Source organism: Lissotriton helveticus, chromosome 10 (assembly GCF_964261635.1).
Source record: "Lissotriton helveticus chromosome 10, aLisHel1.1, whole genome shotgun sequence".
NCBI lineage: Eukaryota > Metazoa > Chordata > Amphibia > Caudata > Salamandridae > Lissotriton > Lissotriton helveticus.
The window spans coordinates 380,974,515-380,993,946 of NC_136071.1; the positions used below are offsets into that span (position 1 = coordinate 380,974,515).

At 47.2% G+C, this 19,432-nt stretch overlaps 1 protein-coding gene across 2 annotated transcripts in view; it reads right to left on the minus strand.

The window, feature by feature from the left end:
* The window catches only part of KCNH2 (potassium voltage-gated channel subfamily H member 2), a 1,950,790-nt gene that overhangs the window by 598,093 nt on the left and 1,333,265 nt on the right, over positions 1 to 19,432 (minus strand). The window lies entirely within an intron of this gene.

The following is a 19,432-nucleotide window of genomic DNA, read 5'->3' on the forward strand; positions in this document are numbered from 1 at the left end:
AAATCCTTGTTAACCGGTTTTTATCTGTATTGGTGATTTTAAATGAAATTCAGATATGTTATTTAATTGAATTATTTTAAAACTGAATATATGTACTTTTAAGATGTTTTTTAATCATCGAATAAAGATTTACTGAACTGAATTGAACTGACTGACCACCAAGAAGGGCAACATCTACGCACGCCCCAGTACCAGTAATCCTAACCATACATAAAGCTCACATATAAACACATGGTATTAAATACACGCCAACTGTATATATACAAGGCAGCTGATAAACACATTGCAGCAATCTTCTTTAGTAGATTCGGTTTGTTGTTTATCTGATCCAGTGTTTCCTGTTCGAAGGGCATCGGAAGGTGTTGTCCCCTGCCTGAAGGGTACCGGACCCCACAGGCAGACACCGCGGTCCACATAATGAATGTGTTACGTGGCCACCGTATCTCTACTGCATCCATCTGGCTCGTACCGGAGCACACATGGCCCCACAGGCAGACACCACGGTCCACAATGAATGTGTCACATGGTCACCGTATTTCTCCAGCATCCACCTGGCTCGTAGGGGAGGACACCTGGCCCCACAGGCAGACACCACAGTCCACAATGAATGTGTCACGTGGTCACCGTATCGCTACGGCATCCACCTGGCTCATAGCAGTACACAGCTCTATTTGTCCTAGCCCCTACTTGGGGCCACCAGTACACAGCTCTATTTCTCCTAACCCCTCCTAGGGCGGAGACATTGTTTACCATGCATCCATTTAAACGTGGTACAATTACATCATGGTTTTCACTATGCAAGTCGTTACACCGACTTGCATTGGAGGGCGCTGTTGACTAAGGAATAGTGTAAATTACTGTTTCCAACACCTTCCATACTGTATGTAGACTGGAGTTGGAATAGTAATTCACACTATACCTATGTCCAGCGCCCCTCCAGCACAAGTCAATGTAACGACTTGCGTTGTGAAAACCGCAATTTAACAGACTGCGTAGAAATGGCCCTCGTTGTATCGTCATACATCCCTCCTTGGGGCCACCAGTACACAGCTCTATTTCTCCTAGCCCCTCCTTGGGGCCTCCAGTATAGAATCACTATTTGTCCTAGCCTCTCCTTAGGGCCCACAAGTACAGCAGCTCTAGTTGTCCTAACCCCTTCTTGGGGTTCACCAATACAGCAGCTCTATTTGTCCTAACCCCTCCTTGAGGTCCACCAGTACAGCAGCTCTGTTTGTTCTAGACCCTCCTTGGGGTTCACCAGTACAGCAGCTCTGTTTGTTCTAGACCCTCCTTGGGGTTCACCAGTACAACAGCTCTGTTTGTTCTAGACCCTCCTTGGAGGTCACCAGTATAGCAGCTCTATTTGTCCTAACCCCTCCTTGGGGTTCACCAGTTACGCAGCTCTGTTTGTTCTAGACCCTCCTTGAGGTCCACCAGTACAGCAGCTCTATTTGTTCTAGACCCTCCTTGGAGGTCACCAGTACAGCAGCTCTATTTGTCCTAACCCCTCCTTGAGGTCCCCCAGTAGAGCAGCTCTATTTGTTCTAGACCCTCCTTGGGGTTCACCAGTACAGCAGCTCTAGTTGTCCTAACCCCTTCTTGGGGTTCACCAGGACAGCAGCTCTGTTTGTTCTAGACCCTCCTTGAGGTCCACCAGTACAGCAGCTCTATTTGTTCTAGACCCTCCTTGGGGTTCACCAGTACAGCAGCTCTAGTTGTCCTAACCCCTTCTTGGGGTTCACCAGGACAGCAGCTCTGTTTGTTCTAGACCCTCCTTGAGGTTCACCAGTACAGCAGCTCTATTTGTTCTAGATCCTCCTTGGGGTTCACCAGTACAGCAGCTCTAGTTGTCCTAACCCCTTCTTGGGGTTCACCAATACAGCAGCTCTATTTGTCCTAACCCCTCCTTGAGGTCCACCAGTACAGCAGCTCTGTTTGTTCTAGACCCTCCTTGGGGTTCACCAGTACAGCAGCTCTGTTTGTTCTAGACCCTCCTTGGGGTTCACCAGTACAACAGCTCTGTTTGTTCTAGACCCTCCTTGGAGGTCACCAGTATAGCAGCTCTATTTGTCCTAACCCCTCCTTGGGGTTCACCAGTTACGCAGCTCTGTTTGTTCTAGACCCTCCTTGAGGTCCACCAGTACAGCAGCTCTATTTGTTCTAGACCCTCCTTGGAGGTCACCAGTACAGCAGCTCTATTTGTCCTAACCCCTCCTTGAGGTCCCCCAGTAGAGCAGCTCTATTTGTTCTAGACCCTCCTTGGGGTTCACCAGTACAGCAGCTCTAGTTGTCCTAACCCCTTCTTGGGGTTCACCAGGACAGCAGCTCTGTTTGTTCTAGACCCTCCTTGAGGTCCACCAGTACAGCAGCTCTATTTGTTCTAGACCCTCCTTGGGGTTCACCAGTACAGCAGCTCTAGTTGTCCTAACCCCTTCTTGGGGTTCACCAGGACAGCAGCTCTGTTTGTTCTAGACCCTCCTTGAGGTTCACCAGTACAGCAGCTCTATTTGTTCTAGATCCTCCTTGGGGTTCACCAGTACGGCAGCTCTGTTTGTTCTAGACCCTCCTTGGGGTTCACCAGTACAGCAGCTCTGTTTGTTCTAGACCCTCCTTGGGGTTCACCAGTACAGCAGCTCTGTTTGTTCTAGACCCTCCTTGGAGGTCACCAGTACAGCAGCTCTGTTTGTTCTAGACCCTCCTTGGAGTTCACCAGTACAGCAGCTCTGTTTGTTCTAGACCCTCCTTGGGGTTCACCAGTACAGCAGCTCTGTTTGTGCTAGACCCTCCTTGCGGTTCACCAGTACAGCAGCTCTATTTGTCCTAACCCCTCCTTGAGATCCACCAGTACAGCAGCTCTATTTGTTCTAGACCCTCCTTGGAGGTCACCAGTATAGCAGCTCTATTTGTCCTAACCCCTCCTTGGGGTTCACCAGTTACGCAGCTCTGTTTGTTCTAGACCCTCCTTTAGGTCCACCAGTACAGCAGCTCTATTTGTTCTAGACCCTCCTTGGGGTTCACCAGTACAGCAGCTCTATTTGTCCTAACTCCTCCTTGAGGTCCCCCAGTACAGCAGCTCTATTTGTTCTAGACCCTCCTTGGGGTTCACCAGTACAGCAGCTCTAGTTGTCCTAACCCCTTCTTGGGGTTCACCAGGACAGCAGCTCTGTTTGTTCTAGACCCTCCTTGAGGTTCACCAGTACAGCAGCTCTATTTGTTCTAGATCCTCCTTGGGGTTCACCAGTACGGCAGCTCTGTTTGTTCTAGACCCTCCTTGGGGTTCACCAGTACAGCAGCTCTGTTTGTTCTAGACCCTCCTTGGGGTTCACCAGTACAGCAGCTCTGTTTGTTCTAGACCCTCCTTGGAGGTCACCAGTACAGCAGCTCTGTTTGTTCTAGACCCTCCTTGGAGTTCACCAGTACAGCAGCTCTGTTTGTTCTAGACCCTCCTTGGGGTTCACCAGTACAGCAGCTCTGTTTGTTCTAGACCCTCCTTGTGGTACAGCAGCTCTATTTGTCCTAACCCCTCCTTGAGGTCCACCAGTACAGCAGCTCTATTTGTTCTAGACCCTCCTTGGGGTTCACCAGTACAGCAGCTCTATTTGTTCTAGACCCTCCTTGGGGTTCACCAGTACAGCAGCTCTGTTTGTTCTAGACCCTCCTTGGAGTTCACCAGTACAGCAGCTCTGTTTGTTCTAGACCCTCCTTGGGGTTCACCAGTACAGTAGCTCTGTTTGTTCTAGACCCTCCTTGGGGTTCACCAGTACAGCAGCTCTATTTGTACTAGACCCTCCTTGGGGTTCACCAGTACAGCAGCTCTGTTTGTTCTAGACCCTCCTTGGAGTTCACCAGTACAGCAGCTCTGTTTGTTCTAGACCCTCCTTGGGGTTCACCAGTACAGTAGCTTTGTTTGTTCTAGACCCTCCTCGGGGTTCACCAGTACAGCAGCTCTATTTGTCCTAACCCCTCCTTGGGGTTCACCAGTACAGCAGCTCTATTTGTTCTAGACCCTCCTTGGGGTTCACCAGTACAGCAGCTCTATTTGTCCTAACCCCTCCTTGGGGTTCACCAGTACAGTAGCTCTGTTTGTTCTAGACCCTCCTCGGGGTTCACCAGTACAGCAGCTCTATTTGTCCTAACCCCTCCTTGGGGTTCACCAGTACAGCAGCTCTATTTGTTCTAGACCCTTCCTGGGGTTCACCAGTACAGCAGCTCTATCTGTCCTAACCCCTCCTTGGGGTTCACCAGGACAGCAGCTCTATTTGTTCTAGACCCTCCTTGGGGTTCACCAGTACAGCAGCTCTATTTGTTCTAGACCCTTCCTGGGGTTCACCAGTACAGCAGCTCTATCTGTCCTAACCCCTCCTTGGGGTTCACCAGGACAGCAGCTCTATTTGTTCTAGACCTTCCTTGGGGTTCACCAATACAGCAGCTCTGTTTGTTCTAGACCCTCCTTGGGGTTCACCAGTACAGCAGCTCTGTTTGTTCTAGACCCTCCTTGCTGTTCACCAGTACAGCAGCTCTATTTGTTCTAGACCGTCCTTGGGGTTCACCAGTACAACAGTTCTGTTTGTTCTAGACCCTCCTTGGAGGTCACCAGTACAGCAGCTCTATTTGTCCTAACCCCTCTTTGGGGTTCACCCGTACAGCATCTCTATTTGTACTAGACCCTCCTTGGGGTTCACCAGTACAGCAGCTCTGTTTGTCCTAACCCCTCCTTGGGGTTCACCAGTACAGCAGCTCTATTTGTCCTAACCCCTCCTTGGGGTTCACCAGTACAGCAGCTCTATTTGTTCTAGACCCTCCTTGGGGTTCACCAGTACAGCAGCTCTATTTGTCCTAACCCCTCCTCGGGGTTCACCAGTACAGCAGCTCTATTTGTCCTAACCCCTCCTTGGGGTTCACCAGTACAGCAGCTCTATTTGTTCTAGACCCTTCCTGGGGTTCACCAGTACAGCAGCTCTATCTGTCCTAACCCCTCCTTGGGGTTCACCAGGACAGCAGCTCTATTTGTTCTAGACCCTCCTTGGGGTTCACCAGTACAGCAGCTCTATTTGTTCTAGACCCTTCCTGGGGTTCACCAGTACAGCAGCTCTATCTGTCCTAACCCCTCCTTGGGGTTCACCAAGACAGCAGCTCTATTTGTTCTAGACCTTCCTTGGGGTTCACCAATACAGCAGCTCTGTTTGTTCTAGACCCTCCTTGGGGTTCACCAGTACAGCAGCTCTATTTGTTCTAGACCGTCCTTGGGGTTCACCAGTACAACAGCTCTGTTTGTTCTAGACCCTCCTTGGAGGTCACCAGTATAGCAGCTCTATTTGTCCTAACCCCTCCTTGGGGTCCACCAGTTTCGCAGCTCTGTTTGTTCTAGACCCTCCTTGGGGTTCACCAGTACAGCAGCTCTATTTGTTCTAGACCCTCCTTGGGGTTCACCAGTACAGCAGCTCTGTTTGTTCTAGACCCTCCTTGGAGGTCACCAGTACAGCAGCTCTGTTTGTCCTAACCCCTCCTTGGGGTTCACCAGTACAGCAGCTCTGTTTGTCCTAACCCCTCCTTGGGGTTCACCAGTACAGCAGCTCTATTTGTGCTAACCCCTCCTTGGGGTTTACCAGTACAGCAGCCCTATTAGTCCTAACCCCTCCTTGGGGTTTACCAGGACAGCAGCTCTGTTTGTTCTAAACCCTCCTTGGGGTTCACCAGTACAGCAGCTCTATTTGTTCTAGACCCTCCTTGGGTTCCACCAGTCCAGCAGCTCTATTTGTCCTGACACAGGGCTGGCTTTAGGGCAGTGTCATCGGTGCGGCCGTACTGGGCTCTGACCTGTGGAAGGGGCGCTGTATTTAGCAATAACTTATGATTGGAGAGATGAGGGGTCCTTTTGCCAGGTGGTAGTTAGAGAATCCGAGGAGGTGGTCATGGGGTCTGGGGCGCCAAAAATGATTGTTGCATCGAGCGCGACCAGCGCTAAAACTGGCCCTGCTCCGACACAGTCTTGAGCCGAATTGTGTCTTGCGTAGTTGAAGAGCTCAAGAGCTCGGGCAGGGGTATTTTACCACGATGGAGAGTAGTAAATGACTGTTTGTACCTAGAACTTCAAGGAATATTTTGCTTTTGGCTGTAAAAGTAGAAGCAATTGTTGGCATCTCTAAATTGAACAACAGAACAGAGCACAATGACAAAACACAGAGCAAAATAACAATACAACGAAAACATAACAGGGCACAATGCAACAAAAAAATCAAAACAGAATGCAACACTACAACCACAACACAGCATATAAATAGCATAAAGCAATAATGCAGCGCAAAAAATGAACACTACAAAAAACACAATAAAACACATCAGTAACACAAAAAAATACAACAGAACAAATAAGCATTGACATTCTCGTCAGACACAACCACCTCCTCAAACTTGCTTTTATAATATGGTGGTAAAAGGGTTTACTTCAAGAGCTACCTTACTTACTAACCAGGAAGATATTAGCTCCAGTAAAATGTGTTTTGTGGTCCCTCCCTGAGCACCATTTACCAGTACACAGTCAGGCGGTCCCACTCTCTTGTTATTTTCCAGACTCCAAGAGCACTCAACTCACAAGACTTTAATAGAGCAGACCCCCCCCCTGCCTCTGCAAATGCTTCTCCTGGGAGATCTCCAGCCCTGTCATTTGAGCAGGAGTTTAGTGTATACTCTAATGACCTCATGGACTTGTTTCCTTCCAACAGCGTTTTTTAGTGAGGGAAGTGATGTAGCCTCCTGATCCATTAGATAGTATCAGAGCAACCCTAACCATGAGGCGGAAGGAATGTCTGGCTCCTTAAGAACCTAGGCTGAAATCCAGGCAGAGAACAGGAAATACATGTTTTTGCTTCATGAAACACAGGTATATTTGACCAAATCTGGAGATTTTCCGTCTTTAATCTAATTGTTGACATATCTGGATACTCTTTTCCTGGGGAAATGTTTACAAGACTCAGAATAGCAAGGAAAAGAGGGAGAGATGAAAAAGAGAGAAAAGAGGTTGATTTTACCATCATATTTATATGGACTGTGGGTCGATGAAGAAGAGTGGTGATGGCTGATTATGTCTGCATCGTGACTAAGTCATTCACTACGCGTGACATGGACTTTCACTGTTGACCACCGCGTGGCAACACCTGTAGCACGCACGGCACCCGTTTAACCCCTTCACTGCGGCGGCTATTCCGCCGTAGTGCTAAGGGGGCGGGGCGGAAGAGCGGCGGGCGCATGCTGGTGACGGAACCGCTCCGTCACCAGCGTCGGTTGCGCTGTGCTTATGACGGAGCGGTTCCGTCATGGCCCGCTCCGCTCAATAGAACGCTCAGCGCAGGCGCGGAATCCGCGCCGCGCAGGCGTGCCGAGCGGGTCATGACGGAACCGCTCCGTCATCAGCACAGCACGACCGCGGCTGATGACGGAGTGGTTCCGTCATCAGCAGGGGAGGGGTTAAGGCAGGACACATCATGGCCATTTTAGATTTGCTGTGCCTAATCACAAGAACCTCCAGGTCCAGGGTGGGCAGAGGAGGAATTGCTTTTCCTCTCTCATTGTCTCTTCAGACACATCCAGCTGCTGCGGCTGCTTGCTCTGCTCTGGCACATAGCCTCTTTTTAGAGTGCGGATTTGTTGTTCCTAAGAATGTTCCTACAAGCAATGAGATGCTTGCACTTGTATTTGAAAAGGTGTTCTGGCTTTGTCACCCAGTGGGGTGTTTAAGGCTTGATTGCCTACAAAACCAAGAACTGGCAAAGCCAACAGGTCTGGCCTTGTCAGCCTGGTGCAGAGGTTAATTTGTTTCTAAATCTGGCGTCAGCCAAAACGTTTTGGTTTTAGCAAAATTACATGTATAACAAACTTATATATAGTATAATCATATTATAATAAAGTGCCTGCTTCAGACATTAAAAAATAAAAGTGAACTGCTCACATACTAAGTGAGAGTTTACTCGTTCATGTATAGCACTTAACACAAACAATAAGTAAATGACAGCAGTAGAAGGAGCAACATCACACAATTCCCTCCCTCACACAGGACTGATATAACACAGCTAGCTAATACACTAAAAAGGGGGCGGGAGGAGAAAACGGATTATTGTATCATCCTGGTAACAAACAGTACAAAACCCCCGAAGAAACTGTCAAGCCTTTTAGAAAAGTCTCATACATTCATATACTTACGCAGGAGGATGGACTGTCACCTACCTAGTGTGGTATGACTCATCAGTAGATTCCAAATACAGTATTCAATCAAACATTTATAGAGCGAGGCGGACCCCCCATAGGGTGTCTCAAGGCGCTGGAGAACTGGCTGTTGTGCGGAGGTTTGTTCATTCGAACATCCAGGTCTTGAGTTCTGTTCTCAATTGCTGGATCGAATATGCGGTCCTGAGGTTGTGCCATGCCTTGGCTGCCAGGTGAGAAAAGGGACGCCACCACTGTGGGTTCAGCAGATCCAGGATTGAGTCTGTAAAGAAGATTTATGGTGATCGTAGGTGTCTTGTAGGTTGGAGGAAAGTAAGATGTTCGTTGATGTATGTCAGTCCTCGGTTGCATAAGGCTTTGTATGCGTGGGTCAGCATCTTGAAATGGCATCTCTTCTGGATCGGGAGCCAGTGTTGCTTTCTGAGGTGCGGTGTGATGTGGGAAGCATCCAAGAGTACCAGTGTTCACTTGTTGTACAGTCTCCAAATTATGTGCGGGGTTATGCCCCTTATGTCAACATGTATGTGCCCTCTTTGTTAATATGTCAAACCTATATTAAAATTGTGCTTGGGTGAGCTAAAATATTTTAACTGGTGTCTCCTCAGCACAGGATTAAAAACAGGAGGACTGAGCAATTAGCCCTGTTGCTCTTTTCCATTAACATTGGTACTCTATAATATCCCCTGCAGCAGCCCCTGTACAACACCCTGTGGCAAGCACAGAATGAGTTCCTGCCAATCACCGGTCTCTGGCACAATCCATTAGAACGTTGCATTGAAGTCACATGGGTCTCCCTTGATACTGTGGGGCTGAGCTGTGGTCGAGGACTCAGCTGGCAGCCTATGCTCTGATCCTGTGCTGACTGACAGACTGCAAAGTCCACTGTGTGCCTTTCCTTTTGCTGCATTGAATGCTACCTTTTGTGTGCTATTCTCATTTACCACTCTGAGGTGCTCTCTTGGGACTGCAAATGACCATATATCGCTACCTCCAAAGGGCCTGAGGTAAAGACTTCTGAAGTACCAGGTAGCCCCTGAGAACTGATGTGCTTTGCCCAGTCCAACCGCTGAATACTACCAGAATGCTTTCGGAAACTTCTGAAAAAGAACCCCACCTAGAAAACTGAAGGCTAAACCCTTTGAAAAGTAGGGTTAGAAGCACCAACCAGGCTTACAACGTTTCTATTGTTCAGTCGTTTTAAAACTTTAATTACAGCGTTGTCTTTTTTTCAAGTAATAATCGTGAATGGCCATCCATCTTCATTGTGTTTGAAATACTTTGTATCATTGCTTAATTTGAGGCTGCGCGTACCGGTGCAGGCCTCCGGCACTCATTTTTGGGGCCCAACCAGGCCCGGCTCCAGGAATATTTATTTGGGTGAGCCAAAGGTACATTCGGGTGGGTCACTGCTGGCCTGATTTATCGCTTATATATCTAGCCAGGCCTGCTTCTGGGCCCTCCTTTCTCTCCTTAGTCTTACAAGGCACAGTAAAACGCACTCTTTTCAAAGTCTCTTTCTAAATGTTATCACTCTCAAAAAGTGCTTTTCTTCCATGTAATGTCCCTTTGATGGGAAGAGGAGGTTTCTAAGGTGGGAGTATCAAGCAAGTGACACTACTCGGGCTCCCTCTGTGCAAGCCTTCAGGGAGAAATCCACTTCATTACTACCTCCACCTGACCCCTGACTCTGTAGCGCACTCCCTTACAGGCTTGATTATCCACTTTTCTACCACCCCTCTTCATTACACCTTATTTCACAGCTGACCTTGGGCCCCAGCCCCATATCAGCCACCATTCAGTTCCACTTTCATTATTCCCAGTAAAAAACAATAGTAAAATCACCTTCAAACTTGAAACATTGAATATAGCAGTAAATGTAATTAGCATGCATGTTAAAGTATGCTCCACAGTTGTCCTAATCGGCAGGCTTTAGTGCTGGTGCATGTCTTTTTGACCTCTTTTTTGACCTCTTTCTCTGGAGATAACTCAACTACCACCCTCCATCAGTGCCCCTCATCTCTCCGTAGCCACTCCCCCTCATGGCCTCCGCCTCAGACTCCCTAACTGCCACCCTCCACCAGTGCCCCTCATCTCTCTGTAGTTCCCCCACTCCATGACCCCCTCATCGGATTCCCGAACTGCCACCCTCCACCAGTGCCCCTCATCTCTCTGTAGTCCCCCCCCACCCCATGAACCCCTCATCGGATTCCCTAACTGCCACCCTCCGCCAGTGCCCCTCATTTCCCTGTAGCCCCTCCACCCCATGACCTACTCCTCAGATTCCCTCACTGCTCCCTCCACCAGTGCCCCTCATCTCTCTGTAGTTTCCCCACCCCATGACCACCTCCTTGGCTTCCCTCACTGCTCCCTCCACCAGTGCCCCTCATCTCTCTGTAGTTCCCCCACCCCATGACCACCTCCTTGGCTTCCCTCACTGCTCCCTCCACCAGCGCCCCTCACCTCTCTGTAGTTCCCTCACCCCATGATCACCTCCTCGGCTTCCCTCACTGCCACCCTCTACTAGTGCCACTCATTTCTCCATTCCATTTGTTGTATAGTGCTACTCATATGAGTGTAGGGTGTCGCAGTACTTTACATAACAGCACACATTATACAGAGACAATAAAACAGTCTACGGGGAATGTTACATAAGCCAATGAGGATTACAAGGTGTAGAAATCACGTCATCCACACTGGTGGGCAGTATATTTTACAAGGGTTTGGTCTGGGGAAACACAAACTCAGGATTTAAAGAGTACTCCAGTGGTTGGGGGTTGTCTTTACTGATTAAAAGGTATAACTGCCCAAACTCTTTTTAGTAACATTAGAATGTTGAAAGAATGGAAAAGTTCTAACCATATCACAACACAAAAAAGCGAAGTTTGTATTCAGCTCTTTGATGACAGTTCATAGGTCACTGTCCTATGTTAGGATAGTAACTTCTGAACTGCAAGTAACACAAGGATATCTGTGACAGAGGTAGTAACCCACTGAGCTATTCCCATAAAATTCAGTTTATCTGCAGTTAAAAACTACCGAAAGACAAATGGTTGCTCTGCAGCAGTATCGTAAATCACCAGTTATCTGAACAGTTTTTATTTTTGTTGTACATCAGTTGCACATTCACTGCGAGGGCCAAGGCTCATGTTTTGGTGGGCCAGGCTCATGTTTGGGTGGGCCTGGCCCACCCGGCCCACCCTCTAGAACCGGGCCTGGGCCAAACACTTATTTTTCCTCATCAGAGAATTCCTGGGAGCAAGAGAGAGGGAAACACACAAACAGCAAAGATGTTGGAAGAGAAAAACGAAAAAAACACCACCAAGGGAGAATGATGGGAGCGGCAAGAGTGATATAAAGGGACAGGGAGTGTGTGGCAGGGGGTTAGAGAAGCCTGAGGTGATTCAGGACTTCTCAGCGCGCTGACATTTAATAGCGCCTACCACAAACTTCTGTCTGATCAGAGCTTTGGGACCGACACTCATTATTTTATAAATTAAGCACTGCTTGGAATACTCTCTATCTGACTCAAATTTCAGGAAAGCTTCAAGGAGCCAGGCCCTGATTGCTCGACCGTCCTCCTCAGGAGAGTTAAGGAGGTTTTGGAAGCCCAATCTTTGCAAAGCCAGATCAGGGCACTGAGTGTCTCGATTTGTAAGCAATCCAGACAGTCTCTTCCTTGATACTTCTACATGAGCCCTAAAACTGCATCATGCTAGTGTGACAGATTCTATCAGATGGCCTTAGGTTGCTGAAGTACTGCAATACTAGGCTTCTATGATGCACTGAGCACATTTGCACTCAGATTGTAACAAAAATAGCCAGGAACCAAGGTCCTAGGCTTACTTAGGGAGGTCGTGTGGGGGCAAAATTCAGAACTCAGTTAAGCAGCAAAAGCAATTAATAATTGATTGTACATCCAGTAATTTTACTTGGAAAGAGAAAGTGATTCAGTCACTACATATAGCAAAATACTGCATCTAGAAATACAGAGGGCAAATGGATACTGAATTATACATGGAACCACTGCCAACAGGCTCTTACAGGTAAGGATATTAAATTAGTGTGGAGTTTTGCTGGGAAACATTCCGATCTCCTATCCAGGACTCATAATACTAACCTGACACTTTGTAAGTCACACCATAGCTGGCCCAGTGCCAGCTACTGAATGCAAACCCCACAATATTTCCGGCTTGCATGAAGTTAAGAATATGTTCTTTTCCTGCTTCTGTCAGCAGCACCTGGGGTGCGCAGTGCTTGCTGGCACGCGCCTGCACATGATCCATGAAGAAGGGCAGTGCTGACGCTGCCTGGCCCTGCTGAATTCACCCATGGCGCGGGCCCTGCTGCTGTGAGACGCGTGCACGGTAGCAGCATATGGTGGGAAGAATATCTTCCTATATGAATGTTGCGGCCTAAGTATTCTTTACAACAATATCAACCTGTTGGAAATAATAACAGATAATCTATACCCAAAGAGGCACTATCTTTGTAAAGAATATAATATTTAGGACACAATATTTCTGTCAGATGATATTTGTGACATTGATATCCTGTGCCATATGTACATAGATAGACAAAGATGAAACTTGCTTTTGCTGCTGGAGGATGGGGGGATCTTCCTCTCTGAAACCTCATTGGCTCCAACATTCAAGGCCGCCTCCCAAACAAAAGACTAGCCCCCCTCAGCAGTAAACACTGTGTGGAGAAAATGCACAATTTAGTGGTGGTCTACTTTAACACCAAACCATCACAGGCATTTCATCTGTGGAGGAAGCTGCCGAAAGCAGTGGGCAATTTTTCTGTAGTGCCAATGTGTCAGATGAACTTCTTCTAGGCAATAAAACTGTTGAAAATGGGGACAATTGTCTTTAGAGCCCTAGCGTCACAGGGGGGGCTTTTTAGTCGACTCTTCTAGCCTCGATGTGTCCGGACACCTCCCCCAATACAGAAGCACAGATTTAGGAGGCAAATCGCTTGGCTCCATTGCACGTTGTAGGGGCACCAGGGTCACCAGCCTCACCTCCCAGCCTGGGGATGTAGATTCTTCCATGGTCTACAGCGGGGAACATCCTTTACAACGCAACTTTTACCACGCAGTGCCTTTACGATGCAACTTTTACAACGCAAACCATTACAACGCATTGCGCTGGGGGGCGCTGTAGGATAGGGAATAGGTTTAATGTACTATCCAACACCTTCCCCACTATCCACGGGGACTGGAGTTGGAATAGTAAATTAAACTATTCACTATCCAGCGCCCAAAAGCACTATGCATTGTAAAGGCATGCGTTGTAAAAACAGCGTTGTAAAGGCATGCGATGTAAAAGCATGCGTTGTAATGTCATACATCCGTCTACAGCGGCTCAGCCTCCAGTTTTTTTGTGCACATCGCTTTGAAGCCATCCTCTCCACCTCCCCCAATACAGAAGCACAGATTTAGGAGGCAAATCGCGTGGCTCCGTTGCACATTGTAGGGGGACCAGGGTCACCCACCTCACCTCCCAGCCTGGGGGTGTAGATTCTTCCCTGGTCTACAGCGACTCAGCCTCCAGTTTTTTTGTGCACATCGCTTTGGAGCCATCCTCTCCTAGTCAACCCTTCCTCCATAAACATAAAACTTGTCCTGCGGGTATACTCGGTCTCTGCCTTCACTGTCAGTCCGCCACAGAACGGTGAGCTGATAGTAGTCATGCTTGGTGGAAAGGTGGTCACGTGGTATGCCCCTCCAGATCCCACAGTCCATTGTGGGTTGCATTCCAAGCCACTGTGGCTCCTTTGCATGCATGCATTGTTGCTGTGGACTCTGAGCCCAAAATCAAAACTATGCAGAGACTTGCTACATTGGAAGGCATGGCTGGGGTTCATGCTCTGCACAGCTATGCAGTGGACCTTTTCATCCCTAACATGCACTGAAATGTGACCTTGGGGCTAAATCATTGAAGTCCAGCTCACCTGTGAAAGCCTGCTATGGCGAGGGCAAAGTGATCCACATATCAGGATAGTGTGCATTTTGGCTGACCAGGCCAAAGCCCTGTTGGCATCTCAGAACCACCTGCTTGTCAGAAAGTGACATGGAAGCCATGCAGGCCATCCTACGTCCAGATACTGGTCTCCCATAAACCTGTGGTTTGTAGCGACCGCGCCTTACCCAATTGAAAAGAAGGGACTGAGGAGAGAGAAGCTGAAAGCAAGAGGGTGAAGCCTGAGGAGAAGCTGAGACCCCCTTGGACGAAAACAGTAGGTAGTCAATGCAACCAAGAATTGTGAGTGGAAGGCTTCCATGGTTATCAATGATCAGCAGAAAAAAGCTGCCACAATGATGTGATTCTATGGCGCGGTCCTCCCTCCCTCTGTGACGGAACAGCTGGTAAATGCTATCCTCCGAGATACATCCTCTGAAGCGCCAACACTCGTCACTTCACAGCTAGCCAGCACAATGTTTCTTTCACCTGGCTGTCCGATTGTTAGCTCGCTTGCATTGCCCATCATGGCACGGTAAATGTCGGCCCATTTGCATGGGCATTGGCTCTGAATTCTATTTATTTCTTCCCACAGGGAGCTCTAGTTGGAAAAAATGCCACTGGTAGCCTGTAAGCTCTTATTAATACGTCTCTCAGCTGTTGGCTTTGCGTGATAAACTGTTTTCATGCCGATAATCCATGTCCCGCGCAGGCAGCATTAAATTCTCAGACCAGAAGTTATATATCCGTGGTTAATGCTCAACCTGGAGGCTTAGCTGCCAGGACAGGGCCTGGACACAGGAGAGCCTGCTGTGTGCCGGCCTAATGAGAAGGTATGGCTTATGACTCATGAGGAGGCGGGCCCTGAGTGACAGACCGCGGCAGGAGTCAGAATCAATGCCCAGAGAAATCAAACATGACTGGTTAGGGAATGGCTGATAATAAATAACTGGAAAGTCCTGAACGACTGCTAAGGGAATGGGCTCTAATCAAGTTGCTAAATAGTGCTGCAATGGAGTACCAAATTATGAGCAGAGGTGTCTGAGTTATGCGACAAGTAAAGGTAATTTATGCAGTACATTATGTAGCTATATTGACATTTTAATACACCGAGACTCGGATTCCCAGTTGGTTGGAGGAGTAGGGAGAATTTATCATAATCGATAAAACACGACTTCTCAGGGTTCAATGGGGGCCCGGGAGCTCAACAGCACTTCACCCGATTTTTTGGATTATAACATGTCACTGCAAATACTGAATTGTGTTTCTTTCTGAAATACTGGCTGATTTGACCTGCTGAAATTTAACAAAGAGTGAGGTATTTAACATACCCGCTAATTGCCTGGAGCAGTAAATATCAACGGAATCTGCATGCCAACCGCTCCACAAACAGGGGATTGTGCAGGGGTCGGAAAACTCCAACCAACTAGGAATTAAGGCTAAAGGGAGTGCTACAGTCAGATCAAAATGTTCAAATATTCCTGAGGTGTAATGATTTTGCAGGACAGGTAAGCCCAGTGGCGGCCGGCATGGCTCACAGATGGTGGGGTGGGGCAGGCACAAGGGGGCGGTGGTTCCCTCGGTTGTAATTGGGTAGTGTAGGGGAGTCCAAAGCCAATATATTTTTAAGTGACCCCCGGGCCCTGGCTCACCCTGGGGGTTATTTTACAATAAAACAATGAATGGCTGCCACCATTTTTTTTCTGCAGTACTCCGCGAATGCAACATTTTTTTTTTTTTTTAGCTACTCTGGCCTGCTCCCGCCTTCACTAGGTCGAGGTAGGAAGGGTATCCCGACTCTGCCTCTGTATATTGTTGTTTTCTTCCCATTTTAGAACACAGGATTAAGTTTCCGGAGTCTTGAAAGAGTCCCTCGAACTCAATCATCCATACATACGAATAGTTTTTAACCTTAATTTTCCCAAAACTACTGAACGAATATAACCCAAATTACAAAAAGGAACGCTTACTTGGCCAAGATCCAGCTTCCTGCCAAATTTGGTGTAATTCCGCTCAGATGTTTTTGCTGCATTGCGTTCCAAAATCATCTATGGAAAATGCATGGAGAGTTTGTGTTTTGGAACCCCCGATTTTTCTAGCGCTGGTTTGTCAACTTACCCTGAAACTTTCCAGGAAGGAGCTAACCACAAAAGATCACTTTTTAGGAAAGTTTTGTGAAGATTAGTCAAATGTCACTGAAGTCATTAACAAACCAAAAAAGCCATTTCCTATGGAAACACAATGTTAACCATAACTACCCAGTGAGGAATACCACAGGGTAACATATGCATATACAGGTAGATACATAGGTGTATTTATTTAACATTAGTTCCTATGAGGTGCTACCTTAAGCCCCTTCCTCCATTATTTTCAACAGGAGTGTGATACAGTGCCTGTGAGTGGCCACGTCTGGTGCTTGACTTCCTCCAGGGCTTAGTTAGAGCATTGCATTGTATGGCTATATTTACTATTCTAGTGCATCTTTTGTGGCTGCAGTAACTTTACCCCCTCCCATGCTCATGACGAGCTCAGCTCGTCATGAGCCACGGTGCTCCAGTGCTCATGACGAGCAGAGCTCGTCATGGCCTGTGGAACGCTCGCACGCTGGGCTAATTCCCCCGCTGTGCTGAGTGTTCCATTAAACGGGCGTGGTCGTGACGAGCTCAGCTCATCATGAGCACCGGAGCACCGGAGCTCATGACGAGCTGAGCTCATCATGAGCATGGGGCGCTGTGCGCGCGCCCCCCAGCACAGCAGGGGAATAGCCCCAGCAGCCAAGGGGTTAAAAGTGTCATTTGTGAACAGCAATGGGCTTACTCTTCTGAGAATGGGTATTTGTTGAAGGCTGTCTCTCCCTAACCCCCTCATTAAATTTCCCGAAACCCCTCCCATTTTGTAGTAAGTGCTCCCCATTTCCCAGCCATTCTCCTAGTCCCACCCACATTTAGTACTAAAATGTAGGCGTACATGTGCAGAAATCTCTGCTGCGGAGGTATCTGCACAGAAAAAACAGCTGGAGGTGGAGACAGAGGTCTCCTCCCGTAGATTAGTGAATTCCACTTTGTAGCGCATTAGAAGTAGAAGTGGGTGACCCAACAAATTAATAGGGTGAGCCGAGCCAGAGCCAAGACAATGCTCTGACTTGGCTCTAAGAGCCCATGCAAGTGCTGCGCCCTCAAAATGTTTGTCGTGTATCATAAAAGAAACTCCAAATAAACTATGATAAACTCTCATCAAAATTTTAAGAAGTGTCTTTTTTCAACATGTGGAAGCATTTCACCGTAGCACAGACGTTTTTATGACTGCATTGAGAGGCATTTGATAATAGTGATCATTTTTAAACATGAACTTAGAAATATTTATTCCCCCCCCCCCCCCCCATTGCCGTTAGTGAAGTAAAAGGCAAGGCTGTTGTCGCGTTCGTCTTATATGTGTTCTAGATTCTATTTATACGTGGAGAAACATTATAGCCTATTAAATCAAATAGATGGGGTTTTTGTACAGTGCTCATCCTAAACTCATATATTAGGGGTTCCTCTCTTAAGTGATCATGGGGTTTGGTCAAAAAGAATATTCACTTAGAATCACACAACTTGGTCAGGTGGGATTGATCTACTGAGTCTAGTTTCCCACTGTGCAATTCAGCCACTACATGGGTATCTCTGGCACATGACATGACATGAGGTGGCCGGCAGACAGATCACACATGTAGGCTCGCCCTGTTTCGGCTCAAGGGTCCAACAGGATCTCAAACTGACTGAGAGCCAGTCATCAAGCTTGAGTCTGGAAGGAGCCTTCAGTGGCACTCCCACCTCTAGTAAGTAGTACTACAACACGTACTGCATAATCAAGTTTGTAATTAAGCCCCTCCGTCTTATTTCTCCATCCAAATGCAGACCAGAGGGACGCCCCAGTAATACTGACAGCATGGCAGGTGACATTGTCTCCTCAAGTGTACTCAGCACCCCAGAATTTGAAAGGGATCTGCCAGGGTCCAAGGAGAAAGGGGAGCAGTCTCTGCGCCAATGCAGGGATACCAGAGGTGGTGATCCTAACTTCTTGCTTCTCTACTGGCTGGCTCCATCATATATCCTGCATAGAGCACGTTTATTTTTGGAAATCAGGTTCAAAGTGCCTGTCGGCTCCAAGCACATCCAATGAAAGTGCGCAACACTGAAGTCTGTGGCTGTGTGCCCATTGTGCTAATCTGGGCCCTCAGAGAATGTATGGACCTGGGCATTGACTCCATATTAAAAGATAACATAGCGGGAATTAGGATGAGAACCAGCACTAGTCCAAATGGCATGTGGAAGAGACAGACCTTTACGTCACATATATATATATATATTCACTGAAAAAACCATAGGTTATACACCATATATAGTTAGGAATTAGCATTTAAAAAACCTTATTTTACTCACACAAAACCATTGAAATTCCATATATAGTTAGTTGCACTAACTATATATCGCGCACCCGCAATCCACTGCTGATCATGTCACATATTACATCATTCATGACATGGTCAGTGACATCACTGATGACATCACTGATGACATCTCAAATGACATCACTGATGAGATCACTGATGACATCTCATTTGACATCAATGACCACATCACTGATGATATCATTCATGTGACAATACAATGCATCTCCTCACGTTTTAATATAACCTCTGTTTCACCCAGTGTTAAATACAGAGTATAATTTTTGAAACCATTGACACACCAATACTAGTTACTACATACGTACTCACTGATTCCTACGTCTACACACACATTCACTCATTCACCCATACAATCATTCATACATACAATCACTCATCTTTACAACACTATCATATGCACTCATACACCTATACAGACACTTACACTCTGCCACTCATCCATGGAGTTACTCACACACCTAGTCAGTCCTGTAAAGAATCAATCACACTTCCATTTTCTTGTCTATACAGTTAAACATAGAGCACCTTACATTTTCAAACATATACTAACACATACTTACTTTCTTATACAATCATTGATACAAGTACACATTGATCTGCACAGAGTCACACACCTCCCAGCCAGCCACACACACACTCAGTCTCCTATACAAATACTTGGACAATCAATCAATAACCCATATAGTTAATCATATAGCTACTGATCAACACATGCAGCAGTTTACAGAACAACAGACATAATGATTCACAAATTAAGACAGTTTAGTCACTAACCCATGCACTCAGTGAGACACATTTAATC